The sequence below is a fragment of the Mytilus trossulus genome, chromosome 10 (genome assembly GCF_036588685.1).
Source record: "Mytilus trossulus isolate FHL-02 chromosome 10, PNRI_Mtr1.1.1.hap1, whole genome shotgun sequence".
Classification (NCBI taxonomy): domain Eukaryota; kingdom Metazoa; phylum Mollusca; class Bivalvia; order Mytilida; family Mytilidae; genus Mytilus; species Mytilus trossulus.
In genome coordinates, this window is record NC_086382.1 from 17,468,391 (window position 1) to 17,487,401 (window position 19,011).

The 19,011-nt window shown below is 33.3% G+C and overlaps 1 long non-coding RNA gene across 1 annotated transcript; it reads left to right on the top strand.

Moving 5' to 3' along the window:
- Positions 1–4,266: 4,266 nt before the first annotated feature.
- Positions 4,267–13,455, top strand: LOC134686050 (uncharacterized). Its single transcript, XR_010101515.1, has 3 exons — positions 4,267–4,367; positions 10,365–10,580; positions 12,393–13,455. It is a non-coding gene; the product is annotated as an uncharacterized LOC134686050 (long non-coding RNA).
- Positions 13,456–19,011: the final 5,556 nt, after the last annotated feature.

Consider the following 19,011-nt stretch of genomic DNA (forward strand, 5'->3'; position numbering starts at 1 on the left):
CATACGGGATCCAAGGTTTTTTTCCCCGCTTGTTTTAATTCAGCCTATCCAACCAACGTGTTTAACCAACGTGTTAAACCAACGTGTTTAACCAACATGTTTTAGTAACCAACCAACGTGTTTAACCAACTAATCAATCAATGCATGTTTCCGTTTCATGTGTTTCATACGGGATCCAAGGTTTTTTTTTCGCTTGTTTTAATTGAGCCTATCCAACCAACGTGTTTAACCAACGTGTTTAACCAACGTGTTCAACCAACATGTTTAACCAACGTGTTTAACTAACCAACCAACGTGTTTAACCAACCAACCAACCAACCAATCAATCAATCAATGCATGTTTCCGTTTCATGTGTTTCATACGGGATCCAAGGTGGTTTTTTTTGCTTGTTTTAATTGAGCCTATCCAACCAACGTGTTTCTTCAACGTGTTTAACCAACGTGTTAAACCAATATGTTTAACCAACGTGTTTAACTAACCAACCAACGTGTTTAACTAACCAATCAATCAATGTATGTTTCCGTTTCATGTGTTTCATACGGGATCCAAGGTTTTTTTTCGCTTGTTTTAATTGAGCCTATCCAACCAACGTGTTTAACCAACGTGTTAAACCAATATGTTTAACCAACGTGTTTAGCTAACCAACCAACGTGTTTAACCAACCAACAAACCAACCAATCAATCAATGCATGTTTCCGTTTCATGTGTTTCATACGGGATCCAAGGTTTTTTTTCCGCTTGTTTTAATTCAGCCTATCCAACCAAGGTGTTTAACCAACGTGTTTAACCAACGTGTTAAACCAACGTGTTTAACCAACGTGTTAAACCAACGTGTTTAACTAACCAACCAACGTGTTTAACCAACCAATCAATCAATGCATGTTTCCGTTTCATGTGTTTCAAACGGGATCCAAGGTGTTTTTTTTCGCTTGTTTTAGTTGAGCCTATCCAACCAACGTGTTTAACCAACGTGTTAAACCAACATGTTTAACCAACGTGTTTAACTAACCAACCAACGTGTTTAACCAACCAACCAACCAATCAATCAATGCATGTTTCCGTTTCATGTGTTTCATACGGGATCCAAGGTGGGTTTTTTTGCTTGTTTTAATTGAGCCTATCCAATCAACGTGTTTAACCAACGTGTTTAACCAACGTGTTAAAACAACATGTTTTCCCAACGTGTTTAACTAACCAACCAACGTGTTTAACCAACCAACTAACCAATCAATCAATGCATGTTTCCGTTTCATGTGTTTCATACGGGATCCAAGGTGTTTTTTTTCGCTTGTTTTAATTAAGCCAATCCAACCAACGTGTTTAACCAACGTGTTGAACCAACATGTTTAACCAACGTGATTAACTAACCAAACAACGTGTTTAACCAACCAACCAACCAATCAATCAATCAATGCATGTTTATGTTTATGTTTCATGTGTTTCATACGGGATCCAAGTTTTTTTTCGCTTGTTTTAATTGAGCCTATCAAGGTGTTTAACCAATCAACGTGTTTAACCAACCAACATGTTTAACCAACGTGTTTAACCAACCAATTAATCAATCAATGCATGTTTCCGTTTCATCTGTTTCATACGGGATCCAAGGTCTCTTTTTTTTCTTCGCTTGTTGTAATTGAGCCTATCCAATGTGTTTAACTAACCAACGTGTTTAACCAACATGTTTAACAAACCAACCAACCAATCAAACAACCAATGCATGTTTCTGTTTCATGTGTTTAATACGGAATCTAATGTCTCTATTTTTTCGCTTGTTTAAATTAACCCTATACAACGTGTTTAACCAATGTGTTTAACCACACAATGTGTTTAACCAACCAACCAACCAACCAATCAATCAATCAATCAATTCCATTAATTAATGCAAGTTTCCGTTTTATGTGTTTAATACGGAATCCAAGGTCTCTTTTTTTCGCTTGTTTCAAGAGTTTAATTAATAAACCAATCAACCAACTAATCAATAAATTAATCAATCAATATATATGATATTTTTATTTATGACAGTATAATTAAAAGAAAATGGAAGGAAAGACCTATCAATTATTCAAGAAGAATTGAACTTTAATTAAGGTCTTTCCTTTTACAAAAGGGAAAGACCTTACTGTATTTCTTCTGTTTATTATTATTCTTCCGCCAAACTTTGACACAGTTAGCAGCCTAAACCGTAAGATGTGTCGCTTTCATGTTCACACTTTGTGTCGGTGTCATGAATATCTATCTGGAACTCACCCTGTTAGTCGAAATATTTTGTCGGTTGGGAGTAATCCCTCCGAAACCAAAAAAACCTTGTTATCGTTCCAACACCGTAACCGTAATAGGTAGAAAAAAAACAAAGGGTGAAATTTGTTCAGGACCAGACCCCGGTTCTTCGTTACATTTGGATCGAAAAGATTCAACGACTCATTTGTAGGGTTATGCCCCTATGAAAATTAACCGGTGTCGGTTGACCACCAAAACTCAGAAACCGTAAGTCGTAGACACCTAGGATCTTCACCATTCATCATCAATTCATGTGACTTTGAAAAATATCTCAAGGTCAAATGTGTATGTTGACCTTGACCTTTGACCTAACACCTTGTTATGGGATAATCTCAGAAACTATTATACTTACAGAATTTTTAAAAACTGGAAAATGTTTGGGTCATTACGGCGCAACTTTGTTACATTTAGACTGAAGAGATTTTACCTTTTTTTAAGGGGCATAACCCCTGTTTTAGGTTTCTGAAAAGACAATATCAGGTTTTACTATATAACCAAAGGTCCTAGACCCATGGGGTCTTCAGCAATGACATTGGGGACTAATGACCTTGACAAAGGTCAAAAGGTCAAAGGTCAAGGTCATGTCCCATATGGCGAATTATGTGTTTTTGACCTTATTTCAAGGATTTTTAGTGTGTTTTAAAGCTTTGCAGTACATTCTACGTCTATTTGAACATATATTTTACATTATAAAAGGAAAGACCTCTCAATTGTTCAAGAACAATTGACAGTTTAATTATATATGCATTTCTTTGATCTTTGAAGATCTTTGAAAAGTAGGCGATGGCAATACACCCGAGGCCCCTCAGGGGTCTCTGATGTAAAAATGAATAAGTCAGCCTTGAAAATTAAAAAAAAAATAGTTTCTTCTGTTGTAATATGAAAATAATCATCTGACTTACAAATTATTGAAAATAAATAACTCAGCAGGTCTTTTTATCCAGATTCTTCATAAAATTCATCTTTTTTCCAAAAAAAAAATTCACGAAACACTTTCCGAATCTTTTAATTATAAAAGAAAAAAAAATCGAATGTCTGAAAACAGGTTTCATTTAACTTTTTTATTATTTTATTGTCTCTGTAACACTCACCTCACTTTTATTACAGGGCCGTTACCACATTGAGGCAATTGCCTCATGTAAGAAATTTCAAAAACTAAAGCTCGAAAGTTCTGTCCTCGGAGGTAGCCCCTGTTTTTGCATGGTCCATGTTTCTTTGTTCTTTTTAGTTTTCAGTGTTATTTGTCTTATTGTTTGTCGTTTCTTGTTCAATCTGTTCCCGGGTTTGTCTTTTGTTCATTGTTTGCCCTTCTGTATTCTCTTAGTAATGCATTCCTTTTGAAATTTAGTAATTTTGTTTTATACTTGATCATTTTATTTAAGACTTCTTTACATGTAGCTATACCTTAAATTGTATACAAGTTAGGAGCTTAAAATCTAAAGTCTTACATTATATATATATATATACATTTTGCTTTGAGAGTCAAAAAATTATTAATACAGAACAGATAAAGAAAGGGTCTGGGAAACGGCCAGAAAGCATGATTTTGCATCATTTGTTCTGTAGCTTCTTGTGGCCTTCAGATGATCACAAAGGCAATCCCTTCATATTTTTTTTTAACTCGCTTCGCTCGGCATAAAAATGTTTTGCAATACTTTTTAAAGTTGTGCGGAGAATGAATTTCAAATCGAAAAAAAATCCTGCCCCCGCAGCTAACATTTTTACATCATATCATTTCTATGAATTTATTACTGAGTCATTACTGATTCGGACGAATCCACAAAATAGCCAACAAAGTTCAAGGTCATTGGCGATTGAAGAAAACGTTTGTGTTTTTTAATGATTAATAATTTATACACATTGATTATACATTGTAACTATATATTTTTTTTATTTTTTTTATTTATTCAAATTAACCAGGGAAATAAAAATCTTCAATTTATAACGAAGTTAATAATTAAGTCCGGACCTCTGTTCTCTGGTCATGTGATTTACTTCATATGTAACAAAACGCGGCACCCTTAGGCAAGGTGTGCTAAACAAATTTAAAGAGCTGAGCTGTGGACACAAATACCAGTGGTAAATTTAGGTATTTTATAAGTATAATTCTATATCTCCACGAAGAGCAGTAGATCTACGTGTTTCCAAAGAAATATCAAAGTATATAAAAAAATATAATGCATAAAAAAAACACTTTTTGTTTGCGAGGTTTATTACCTCTTCTGTAGCCATTTTTGTACGAATTTTTCAAACTTCAATTGTATCAAAGCTACAGATATAACGAATAATAGAAATAGTCCATTTTGTACATACACCATGTGGAAACTTGATGCAAAGCATTATTATTGATTCACTGATTCATTTCATTTAATTTTCAAATTTCAAATATTTTATTGGACAAAGCACATATGATACAATGCGTATTCAAAGATATAAACACATTAAGGTTCATGTGGACCCTATGGCTAAAATGGCCGTATTTTCACCTCAAAATTTACTCTGAGTACAGACAAACCTGCGCATCTGTAAAAAAATTCAGGCATAGCATGCCCTAGATAAATGAATTTGAAGTAAGTTTTATGTTTTAGAAAAATAAAAACTTACCACATTTTTGCCGTGCACTTTTTTTCATTCCTCCAGAAGGTGCCAAAATAAACACTTAAGTTGGGAAACAGGTTTGAGAACTTCCCCACAGGTAAAAACTAAAGTGAGCATTTTTAATTGACATGGACAGTAGATGGACGATAGATACCTGACAATAATTGGTTAATTAAACTGTGTACCTGAGTGGACCATATCAAGGTAAACTCAACTGTTTGTTAATTTTATCATCTTCTGCAGAGACGAAAAAAAGTGTACGGCAAAATCCAGTTAAGTTATGAATTTTCTAAATTATACAATGCATTTGAATTATATTTATCTAGGGCATGCTATGCCTTAAAACTTTTCCAGATGCACAGGTTTGTCTGTACTCAGAGAAAATTTTGAGGTGAAAATACGGCCATTTTAGCCATAGGGTCCACATGAACCTTAAACATGACAATTTATGCAAATACAACATAAAGAAAACATTTGAAGTACCAATTATATATATATAATATCACAGTATTACATAGTATTATACTTATGGTAGACCAACTGACATTAGATTATTATTATGAGCTTCAAAAGCTTTAATAGAAAAAGAGTACTTAATGGCAAAATTATACCAAGATTTTTATAGAAAATCCACAGCCTTTAATACAGAGATTTTTGTTATATAAAATTTGAAACAGATTACTCACTTGCTTTTTTATGATGTGCTAGTGCTTATTTTTTACAAAAAAATCTAACCAACCTGTCAATTCCTAAATACCTCATGCCATGACACTAAAGTCAAGCGCTCCCTAAAAGGTGTACTTGATTTGGTCCATATTTTTATTTGTTTTAACCAATAACTACATTAATAAACTTGTTTTTAGGAAATCAATGCTAACACTGCATGCAATAATCGTATATCTATAAGTCATCAAACTGCCAAATATGAGAGTACAAGGATAAAGGCTGTGTATTTTCTATAAAATTTCCATGTTTAGCATCAAATCAACACAAGGGTACTTTAATCCTTAAAATTATTTTTGTATTTTTTAAGTACTTGCATGTGGACCCTTAGGCTAAAATGTCTGCACTTTCAACTCAAAATTTACTTTGTGTCCAGAAAAACCTGTGTATCTTGAAAATTTTAAGGCATAAATATATTTAAAATATGTTTCATATCATAGCAAGAGGGAAAAAAACCCAAAATATTCCAAGGGCAGAAATTTAAGCTACTTTTGCTTATTATTACCTTGATCAACATTTATGAAATCAACATTAGTTTGCAGCTCATACTTATTACTGTGACATACCTTTAGCTATGGCTTTGTCAGTTTATTTTTTACTTATGAGTTTCTGTCATCCATGATGTGACGTCCCCCTGGTACTTCTCATCTGTCTTTTAAGAAACATTTATATTTTAAATGATTGCCAAAAATGTACATGAATAATACCACAAATGCATACATCAATTATGCCACAAGTGTACATTTATCTTGACCTATAATGCTTTACTTCTATAAATTGTTATTTGGATGGAGAGTTGTCTCATTGGCACTCATACCACATCTTCCTATATCTATTTATAAATTTCCACTACAGCATTGTATTTTGAGATCTAAACAATTGGTTGTAATAAACAGGTCAATATTTCTTGTACCATAGACACAACATACTGCAATGTGAAATAACAAATATAATTACTTTAATGGTAGCATTAATTCTCTGCTTAAAACACGAAGTTAAAAAAAGAAAGAAAAAAGACCTGAAAGTTTCATAAAATTTGGAATTTGACATCACTTTTATGAGAACATGACAGAAAAGGGGATAACTTTCAATATGAACAAATTTAATGGGCTTGAAACAAAATATTTTTTTTATTTATAACTAAACCACACCTGTCACATTGAAAATACAATCCAATTAAAATTAAAAACTAATTGTTCAGAGAACAATTGATGGTCTTTCCACCAAAACAATGTATTTTAATATGAAAGTTGTAAAATTAAGTTTAGAATGTCATTTCAATCGTCAAATGATAGCTAATGGCACGCTGATCCCAAAAATGTATGGTTTCTATACAATTTTTTTTAAATAAGGGAGATAATATTTACTCGACACTGATTCCAAAAATATCTGGTTCTATATACTTTTATTTAATGAAGTACAAAAAATAGCTACTTCTGGTTTACACAAGGTCATTTCAGGTTGGGTTTTTTTCAAGGTTAAATGGTTTGAGACCTTTTGCCAAAAGTCTCATGTATACATATGAGGTAAAAGCAAAGGGTCAAAATCGAGAACGTCAAATTAAGCTATAACCTTGAGATCAATTTCAAGGTCATCAACCAAGGACCTCAAATCAAAAGACCATAGGTCTTAATTATATTTGGTTAATGAGTAATATCACCATACACATATTTTTTAATACAAAAGGGGAGAAAACTCCCTTTTACATTTAACGTACCCTTGCAATCAGAATTTGCATGTTATGACATGTCGCAACTAACCATTTAGTAAAAATAGTTTATTGATATCTTATATAGTTTTGAAAATAAGTGAAAATAAGCCAAATTCTAAAATTAGAATAAGACCTTGACCTTTGACCTTGACCTTTGACCTTGACCTTGACAACCTAATTTTCATTTTTTGGACCAAGGACCTCAAATCAAAAGATCCTAAGTCTCTCATCACTTATGGTTTACAAGATAGAAATTCATATCACTTATATAAAATGCATTAGGGAAAATAACTCTCATATGGAGCGTTCATATTGCTTCGGTCTAAATTGGACAAATCATGCAAAGGATACAACGAAAATAAATTTGTCGCAATCTTTTAAGGTTGCCAAGGAGTAGTGGACACAAGGAAAACAGTGTTAGGGGAGATAACTCCTACAAAGAAAAGTATTCGGTTACACAGTGTAAATTTCAAAACCGCATAAACTGTTTGATATCATATACCCAATATCTAAGCGACATATTGCGAAACAAATATTTATCGCAAGAACAAAATTAGGCGGAAGAAAGAAAAAAAAATTAATCAGAAGAAAAACAATAGGTCTTTCCACAGAAAAGTGGAAAGACCTAATAAGTTCTCATCACTTGCTCCTCAATAAAAAATCTTATGATAACTCATTTTAAGAAGATTGTGTAAATCAGTGACTGATTTAAAGTAAAATGTAAAAAATGTATCTAATTATAAGTGTGGTTTTAATTGACGGACAAATTATGGAATACCAATGTCTGGTGTCAGTCTGTCCATCTATCCGTCTGTCCGGCGTCCACATGTCGCACCGTAACTTGAGAACTGCATATCCAAATTTCACAAAATTTAACAAACATAGTTGTTTCTTAAGATGGTCAAACTATCTGTTTGGTGATAATAGGATTTAAACTTTTTGAGTTACTGGACTTTTAATAACTTAAACAGAGGTATGTATTTTTAACATGTCACGCTGTATCTCAAAAACAATTTCTGATAATTGCTTTAAACTTCACACACTTCTAAATTATATTAATCCAAAGATCTGTATACTTTGTCGTGATGATTCAATTTTTTTTTAGAGTAATTAAGTATTTTGTAAAAAAGGGGGCTGGGTTTTCACTTGTCGTGCCATATCTCATAAATGATTTATACTTTTTGGTGATGATTCAAAATTTTATTTTGGAGTTATTGAGTTTTTTATAAAAAAGAGGGGGGTTTTCACATGCTGCATCGTATCTTAAAAACCATTAATGACCATTGCTTTAAACTTTAGGTTGCACTTTGTAAATTCATCTGTTTCTCAAACCACGCCTCTTTTGGGGAGATCTTGAATATTCATAGTGGGTCTCATTGGGGTCTAAGCGTGACACGGGATTGCCGATTTTTTGTAAGCGTGACACGTGAAAGTCAAATTATTGTGTCGTGAAAACGGGAAATGAGGTCTTGCGGGACCCGGGAAATGACAAAAAAATGAGAATTGCTTACGTACATAGTGTAAGCGGGATACGGGAATCCGACAAAACAGTAACCGGGATCCGGGTTTCCAGTTATGCTCTCTGTGTTCCATCTGAAAGAGACATAACTAGGGAATGTTAACAGTAAATAAACATGTGCATATTGTTTACATTGAAATCTGTGGTAACCTTTCATTCGAGGTAGGGGTAGACTTAAGAAAATAAGTGTTAGTTTAAACTGAGAAGTTCAGGGCATATAAAGGTTGAAAATGTGTGGCACAGCCCTATAAAAAAATTGTAGTGCAAATGAACTTTCAATTGTAGGATAAGATTTTTTTCAAAAAATTCATAGTAAAAGTGGTACAGTTTTAGCAGTAAAAGGAGTTCCTATGGGAAATTGCATTGTCAATATTTACAGAAATGCAACCTATACACACTTCTTAATTATATAAATCTGAAGATCTGTATATTTTTTGGTGATGATTCAAAATTTTATTTTAGAGTTATTGAGTTTTTCGTAAAGATAAGTTTTTTTTTCACATGTCGTGCCGTATCTCAGAAACTATTTATGATTATTGCATAAAACTTCTCATCTCAAACAAGACGAAGGGTGTATCATGCGCTCATGGCGCAGCTGTTCAGTAGTACATGTATTGGTATTGTTATATAATAAAGCCATGTGAATTATATTAAAGAGGCAAGGTTTTCTCTGTTTTCAAAATCTTTGTTTGAACCTTTTGCCCTGGAACTTATTAATTATTTGGAAAACAAAAGGGCCTGGAGTGCTGTTATATTCAATCAACATCATTGTCCTATACAAGTTTTTTACAAAGTTGAATTCTTTGAATCACTGTTTTTTCATATCTGCTAACAAATTGGAAATTGTACCACCCCTTATTATAAGTCTGGATTTTGTCAAGCCTTTGTTTTAAGTCTAAAAAGCAAGACATAGCGATTCTACATTCCGTCGTCAGGGGCATCCACAAATATTCACTTTGTGGTTAAAGTTTTAAAATTTTTAATAACTTTCTTAAACTATTCTTGATTTGTACCAAACTTGGACAGAAGCTTGTTTGTTTTATGATCATTAGATAGTATCCAGAAGTAAATTTTGGAGAAAAAAAAAAACCATTTTTTTCCGTATTTTATTTATAAATGGACTTAGTTTTTCTGCCAGGATACCATACATTCAGTCTGTGGTTAAAGTTTTCATATAAAATTTTAATAACTTTTTTATACTATCCTTGATTATTACCAAACTGTGTCATAGACATTACTTTTAAAATAAAAGTAATCTGTAAAAGCCAATAATGATAGGACATTCAGTATATTGGTTTCCGTATCAGATTTGACTCGAACTTGTAAATTATTGGTATTATTAATTATATTGAAAACAGAAGGGCATGTAATGGTGCAACTTTAAATCAACATCATCGTGCCATATTAATTATATTTAAAGTTGAATTCTTTGATTTGTCGTTTTTACCCTGTGTCGGCAAACCTTTTATTTTAGTATTGTAGATTTGATTGTAGGTTTTCTATGTATGCATTGTATCTTAAATCATTTCTATTAGGAGATCAACCACTGAAAGAACTAATATGTAAAAACTGCTAGCTGATGCACTGCTGTTTTGAAAGACTCCTGACACGCTGTATGGATATCATAGCTAGTGTATTGCTTTTTAGAGATGCAACTTACAAACTGTATGGATGGTAGATGATTTGATACATCGTGTTTGAAGAACTTTTGAGACTTATATCCGGGGACTTCATATACTTCTAGAAAAATGGTAAAAACAGGATGTAACATTGATATTATGATTATGAAGAAAAAATCAGCATACAGACTTCAACAGTGAGCAAATCCCATAGTAAATTAGAAAATTAGCACATGTCTTAAATTCACATGAATATTTTGGAAATATGCAGATTATATTCAATCAACAACTTCTGGGATAGTTCTTTTGAAGGGTAAAGATGGGGTGTGTGTGTGGGGGGGGGGGGTATGCATTAAAGTACATTTGTAATGATAGTTCACAACTAATACATTATTCACTTTTGAGCTCACCGGAAGTGAGCTTTTCTCATCACTTGGCGTCCGACGTCTGGCGTTAACTTTTACAAAAATCTTCTCCTCTGAAACTACTGGGCCAAATTAAACCAAACTTGGCCACAATCATCATTGATGTATCTAGTTTAAATTTATGTTTTTTGACCCGGCCAACCAACCAAGATGGCCGCCATGGCTAAAAATAGAACATAGGGGCAAAATGCAGTTTTTGGCTTATAACTCAAAAAACAAAGCATTTAGAGCAAATCTGACATGCTGTAAAATTGTTTATCAGGTCAAGATCTATCTGCCCTGAAATTTTCAGATGAATCAGACAACCCATTGTTGGGTTGCTGCCCCTAAATTGGTAATTTTAAGGAAATTTTACTGTTTTTGGTTATTATCTTGAATATTATTATAGATGGATATAAACTGTAGACAGCAATAATGTTCAGCAAAGTAAGATTTACAAATAAGTCAACAGGACCAAAATGGTCAGTTGCCCTTTATAGTCAATTTTTAACCATTTTTCGTAAATCTTAGTTAACTTTTACAAAAATCTTCTCCTGAAACTACCACGTCAAATTAATCCAAACTTCGCCACAATCATCATTGTTGTATCTAGTTTAAAAATTGTGTTTTTTGACCCGGCCAACCAACCAAGATGGCCGCCACGGCTAAAAATAGAACATGGAGGTTAAATGCAGTTTTTGGTTATTACTCAAAAACCAAAGCATTTAGAGCAAATCTGATGAGGGGTAAAATTGTTTATCTGGTCAAGATCTATCTGCCCTTAAATTTTAATATGAATGGGACAACTCATTGTTGGGTTGCTGCCCCTGAATTGGTAATTTTAAGGAAATTTTGCTGTTTTGGGTTATAATCTTGAATATTATTATAGATAGAGATAAACTGTAAACAGCAATAATGCACAGTAATTTAAGACTCAAAAATAAGTCAAAATGACCAAAATGGTCAATTGACCCCCTAAGAAGTTATTGTCCTTTATAATCAATTTTTAACAATTTTCATAAAATTTGTAAATTGTTACTAACATTTTCCACTGAAACTACACTGACAGGTTCATTATAGACAGAGATAATTGTAAGCAGCAAGAATTTTCAGTAAAGTAAGATGTACAAACACATTACAATCACCTAAACACAATTTTGTCATGAACTGTCTGCTTCCTTTGTTTAATTCAAATATACCAAGGTGAGCGACACAGGCTCTTTAGAGCCTCTAGTTTTTATATTCAGACTTTCTCATGAATTTTTGCATTAGTTGGATGATCTGCATTTAAATTGCAGATACGATTGTTTCATTTAGATCTATTTACAATTGTTTTCCTCTGAGTCTTTGTATGAGCATCATATATATTCTTGTCAAGAATGTATATGATTCTCAAACAGTGACAAGAATATATATGATGCTCATACAAAGACTAAATTTATATTGCAAAAGTTTGGAGATATTTTAAAGACATATCACATCTTAACCTAGTTTGATTGATCAAAATTATATCCTCTAAAGGTTTTTAAATGTTTTTCAGGCTCAACTAGTGAATTCAAAGAGAATACACAGTAAATATCAAAATAACACAGAAAATTATGTGGTAGTACTACATGTAGCTGAAGGTAAATAAAGACTTCAAAGAAAGTTTCTCCATGGTAAGTTAAAGTCCAATAGACAACTTTTGAGTTTGATGCATTTCCATCAAAAACTTTGGTTTTAGGAAACATATTTCTTGCGTTTAGGGGTATCCTCACTTCTGTTCCAATGTTGGAGCAATCGGTTGGAAAACAATGATGCTAATTTGCATGAATTATTTGGCAAATTGAATTCTTATAATTGACAATCAGCACTGCTGTCATTATGGAATAGAGATCAAGTACCTACTGAACAAATATCATTTCTAGTTTATCCTGCACAATGATGATCGCTAAGATGTTTGATGTAATTTATTAGTGCAGGGATACAGGCAATCCCCTCCATCTGGTATATGACGTCATAGAGGCACGCATAATTTTACAGTGATGGACAAACTCAAAAGTGGTCTTTTAACTTGTTTTAACAGATAGAAGTTTTAAGGTCGATTAAGGTAAAGGTCAACATAACAATGAATGATAAAACTTATGCTTATGGTCAAATTGGATTTTCTAGGTCAAAGTCAAAAGTCAAGGTCAATGTTGCATCTTTTGTAGAACTAGAACACACCAGTGATATTGCTGGTCCGTGACTGAATTAAAGTATTTAACTATGCGCAAGCCTTATTTTAGTATTATTTTTTTATCTGATAAAATGTTCCTTTACGCCTTATGCAAAGTTTAGTCGAGATTTTTAGTATTCGTATTGTTATCTTAGAAAGTCTTACTGATTAAAATACTACAATAGGTAACAATTTGACAATTCAGAAGTGTCAACCCTGTGATTATGACCCGTGTATATTGCATATTAATCCTGAATACACCGTTTGGTGGTGTGCCTGTCAGATGGGGAACGTACAGATAAGGTAATAGGTAACAGGTGAATATACTATTGGTATCGGTATCGGACTCGACCCGGAACTTCTTAATTATTGGCAATATTAATTACGTGGAAAACAAAAGGGCCTGGAGTGGTGTAATTTTTAAACTACACCTTTGTACTATATAAGTTATATATAAAGTTGAATTCTTTGATTCGTCGTTTTTATGTGATGACGGCTGACAAATTGGACCTCGTAATTTTTGTATTATAAATGATTATAAAAATACTTATGTACATACAGGCTGATGGTCAAAGATTAGATTGGCCTTATTTCAGAATGCCACATTACTCGTCATTAGAGCAAGCACAGGTTAAAGGTCAATTGTATCTTAAATCCATTACCTGCTAAATGACTTTTTAAACTTGCTTCAATTTAAAATAATTATTTATCCTTAGTTCTCAACAAATAAGAAAAATTAAAGTTTGAATAAAGAAATAAAATATTCTCTCCACTTTAGGTTAAAATAATAATATAAAGATATCAATGTCCACTCATTCTTTTCTAAACTATTAACTAACTGAACACTTTAAAAGATTCAATTTAACTGCATGTACATTTTTTTTCAAAGCTTAAAATAACCCAACATTTCTTCAAAGATATATCCCCCTTTTGCAATTTAAAAAAATAAATTAAGTGGTTTTAAAATATCTATCTGTGGATGATAAACTATGCAGTCCAAAATTTCAACTTGTGTTTCTTAAAATAAGCATAGTTTTAACATTAAGACAAATTATTAGAAATGTTAATTGATTTAAAGGATTATTTATTCTTCCTCTCCTGTCAGTAAAAATATAAAGACAGCAAACAAATATATAATAAGCCATTTCAGTTTAGATGAAGAACAGAAATAAAAACAATCTTTTCATTTTTTTATTTAAATGTTCCTTATTTTCTGTGTTTGAAATTTATAACAGTAGTTCAAAAAGTAGCAAAAAGTCTTCAAATACTTTAAAAAAAAAATGCATACCGTAAATATTAAGTACAATGTACCATTAATTGTCAAGATCCCCTTACCTTCTGTCAATTAAAAATTCTACTTCACCCAACAATTATAATTTAAAATTTAGATTTTTTTTTGGCTGGTTGAAGGAACAATTTCTTTTTCATATTAAGCAATAATGTTTGGCCTATTAATTACTGAATGTAAATTGAATTCCATATTATAATGTGAATACAACATGAATACAAAACTTGCTCATTCTAAAAAGTTTTACAAAAATATAGAGATTAACAATGGCAAGTCAGTATAACATTATTTAACCTGACACACTCAGCATGCAATCACAGCAACCATACACAACCATTAGCACTGCATTGACAACATAACATGTAAAGCTATGCTGGCTTGCTGATGTTATATCTTCCATTTATTCTCTTTCTTTGTCCCCTTGCCCTACAATACAGCAGATCTCTTCTTATCCTGGGACTTGGGGAAAGTAGGGAGGTGTTGGGGAAAGCCAGGGACTGATATCGAGGGAGGTTTGATTGAGAAGGTGGAGAAAAACACAGCTCACAAAATTTGGGCTTGATAGAAGATGAGAGAGAGAGAGTCTCAGAGAGAGAGAGGGGGAGGTGGGGGTCCAGGGACTTGGATGGATGGCCTGGGTGAGGGAAAGTAAGTTATGTATTGGTGTTGTATTGGCACACTGCTCTGGTGTATTATAGTATGTTGAGAAATTTCACTTATGTTCTGAATATTTGTCAAAATATGGGGATCGAAGTACTCCTTTTCTAACTCTATTTTTAATTGAAATGATTAAAAGAATGTAAGGTATCTCAATGGTGCTGATCAAATTTACACAAATCATCCTTAATTTCAATCCTGAAAGTGTTGTTTTTATATTGAATAAATTGTGTTGAAAATTTAGATTGAACAGGCTTAAATTAGAACTGCATGAAAATTAAACTTCAAAAACTGCAAAGTAGTAACCGAGAAACTGTAGATGAAAAAAAACTCATCTCCAAGTTCTCTATTCAAACCATTTTGAATTTTCTTTTTTTAACCTGTGACCAAGAAAGACAACTCTCAATTTTTACAGCTGATGATCATAAGGGAATTCCAGTGTTATGTTGCCACAGACATTTCTTATCATGTGACTTTTAATTTTGACTGATAACAGACCATGTTTTGTATAATTACACGGATATTATTGAGTGCAAAATAAGGTTCCTTTATATCGCTTGCTAATACCAATTTCATCAATAAAAATTCCTGAAACAAATTTTTAGAATATAGATAAATTGTATGCAGATGTTAATTTTGTTAAGAATTAAGAAAACAGAGAATTTGTGTTAACACATGCAGAAGAATATTTCAAGAATGTTTTGCAACAAATGCAGGAAAATATAAAACAGTTACTCCAATCTAATCTATAAGAAAAAGAATTATTACAGAAGTGCATGTCCACCATGCACTAGCATAGCATAAGAATAGTAGAATAGAATGATATACAAATGGATGAAGATTGTATGTATATCTTTCTCTAATTCTTCATCAATTTATCCCTTTCTGCACCCATTGTATAAAAAAAACAGTGTTCTCCCCAGGGCCTTTTAGCATCATGGTAATGTGATGCTATATTTCTTGAATGTGATGCTATCTGAATTGGTTTTCTTATAGATTGTGTTATGGATGTGATGCTATAATTTTTAGAAACAAGATGGTATCTCAAATTTCCCTCTTAACCAGGATGCTAAAAGAAATATCTGGGGAAAACACTGAAAAAAATCAACGTGTGGTTCGTTTGATCTCGGTACTTCATTGGTCAAAATCTGATTATGACGTCGAATTATCTTGCTTTCCTGAATTTCCTATTGTGACGACATGAAAAAAGGCGACCATGCCTGATGACGTCACATAGAAAGAACACATCTTTTTGCAGATTATTTGAAAAGAAGGAATAAATTTGCCTGCGTAATGTTAGAAAATCATTAGAGGAACAGATTCCACCACCAAATCTCGTCTAGTACGATATTAATCCACTCTCGAAAGTAAAATTTTAAATATTTAAAACGCACGGGCAAGCCAGCACTCTATGCAGTGGTAGAATCTATATATAACTGTAATACCAATATCAATGTAATATGATAACAACAAACCAGAGTATACTGATAACAAATGATTATATCACTACAATATAATAGTAATTACAGTGAGGTTAAATTCCCTGTAATTTATTCATCATCCTCACAGGAACCTAAGTCTCAAAAAAATATATCTATTTACCTTAACCTTGAACTTCATGTATAGAGATGTGATTTTTGTCATGCCTTTGACTTTTGTCAATAAAGCAAGACAAAGCAATCCTACATTCCGTCAGTATTGGCGGCGTCAACAAATATTCACTCTGTGGTTAAAAGTTTTTGAAATTTTAATTTTAAACTTTCCTAAGCCAGCCTTGATTTTTACCAAACTTGGACAGAAGCTTCTTGATTTTTACCAAACTTGGACAGAAGCTTCTTTACAATCAGAATATAGTATTGAGAGGAATTTATATGAGTTTATATCGGAAAATTTCAAAATCACTGAACTAGTTTTAAAGACATACACTGTTATGTTGGAAATCAATTATATGAAAAATTGCACTTTGAAGGCTTTCAACCTTCATTTATTGCAAGTTGTATGCAGTTTACAAGTATCAAAAGTTTATATCAGCAATACCCCTATACCCCCTCTCCCCCTCCATTTCCCCAAGGGTGACTGGGGAATAGAAATATGGTCACTTTGGTCTTCTTCCGACCAGGCAGTAAAACTCTGTCCAACGTGTTGCACTAATACATCAATTTTGTATTTTTTACAGGGCCAAAACAGACAACTAATACATTGAATTTGTATTTATTTCAGAATGGACCAAGAGAATTGTCTTGTAAGTCATACACTTTGAAGAGTGGCTCCATTGTTGGTGTCATGGACGGGGTAGTATAATAGTTCCACTACGTATCCTGCAGCAGTATAAGCAATCTACCTAAGAGCTTATGAAGGGCTTCTTTGAGGACATGATGGATAGACAGTCTCGCACAGACATCTAATAAATATTATTTGGATTTTTTACAGGGCCAACACAGACAACTAATGAATTGAATTTGTATTTATTTCAACAGCCTTTCACCTTGATGTAACAGAAGTCTGCCAACCTGTCACCTAGAAGTTACAGAAGTCTGGCAGCCTGTCACCTTGATGTAACAGAAGTCTGGCAGCCTGTCACCTAGAAGTTACAGAAGTCTGGCAGCCTGTCACCTTGATGTAACAGAAGTCTGGCAGCCTGTCACTTTGATGTTACAGAAGTCTGGCAGCCTGTCACCTTGATGTAACAGAAGTCTGGCAGCCTGTCACTTTGATGTAACAGAAGTCTGCCAGCCTGTCACCTTGATGTAACAGAAGTCTGCCAGCCTGTCACTTTGAAGTAACAGAAGTCTGGCAGCCTGTCACCTAGAAGTTGCAGAAGTCTGCCACCCTGTCACCTAGAAGTTACAGAAGTCTGCCAGCCTGTCACCTAGAAGTTACAGAAGTCTGTCAGCCTGTCACCCTGGAGAAGCAGAAGTCTGCCAGCCTGTAATTTATTCATCATCCACACAGGAACTTAAGTCTCAGATAAATATAGCTATGTACCTTAACCTTGAACTTTCATGTATAGAGATGTGATTTTTGTCATGCCTTGGACTTTTGTCAAAAAAGCAAAACATAACGATCCTACATTCCGTCAGTATTGGCGGCGTCCACACATATTCCCTCTGTCTTTAAAAGTTTTAGAAATTTTAATTTTAAACTTTCATAAACCAACCTTGATTTTTACCAAACTTGGACAGAAGCTTCTTTACAATCAGAAGATAGTATTGAGAGGAATTTATATGAGTTTATATCGGAAAATTTCAAAATCACTGAACTAGTTTAAAAGACATACGCTGTTATGTTGGAAATCAATTATATAAAAAATTGCACTTTGAATGCTTTCAACCTACATTTATTGCAAGTTGTATGCAGTTTACAAGTATCAAAAGTTTATATCAGCAATACCCCTACCCCCTCTCCCCCTCCATTTCCCCAAGGGTGACTGGGGAATAGAAATATGGTCACTTTGGTCTTCTTCCGACCAGGCAGTAAAACTCTGTCCAACGTGTTGCACTAATACATCAATTTTGTATTTTTTACAGGGCCAAAACAGACAACTAATACATTGAATTTGTATTTATTTCAGAATGGACCAAGAGAATTGTCTTGTAAGTCATACACTTTGAAGAGTGGCTCCGTTGTTGGTGTCATGGACGGGGTAGTATAATAGTTCCACTACGTATCCTGCAGCAGTATAAGCAATCTACCTAAGAGCTTATGAAGGGCTTCTTTGAGGACTTGATGGATAGACAGTCTCGCACAGAAATCTAATAAATATTATTTGGATTTTTTACAGGGCCAACACAGACAACTAATGAATTGAATTTGTATTTATTTCAACAGCCTTTCACCTTGATGTAACAGAAGTCTGCCAACCTGTCACCTAGAAGTTACAGAAGTCTGGCAGCCTGTCACCTTGATGTAACAGAAGTCTGGCAGCCTGTCACTTTGATGTAACAGAAGTCTGGCAGCCTGTCACCTTGATGTAACAGAAGTCTGCCAGCCTGTCACTTTGAAGTAACAGAAGTCTGG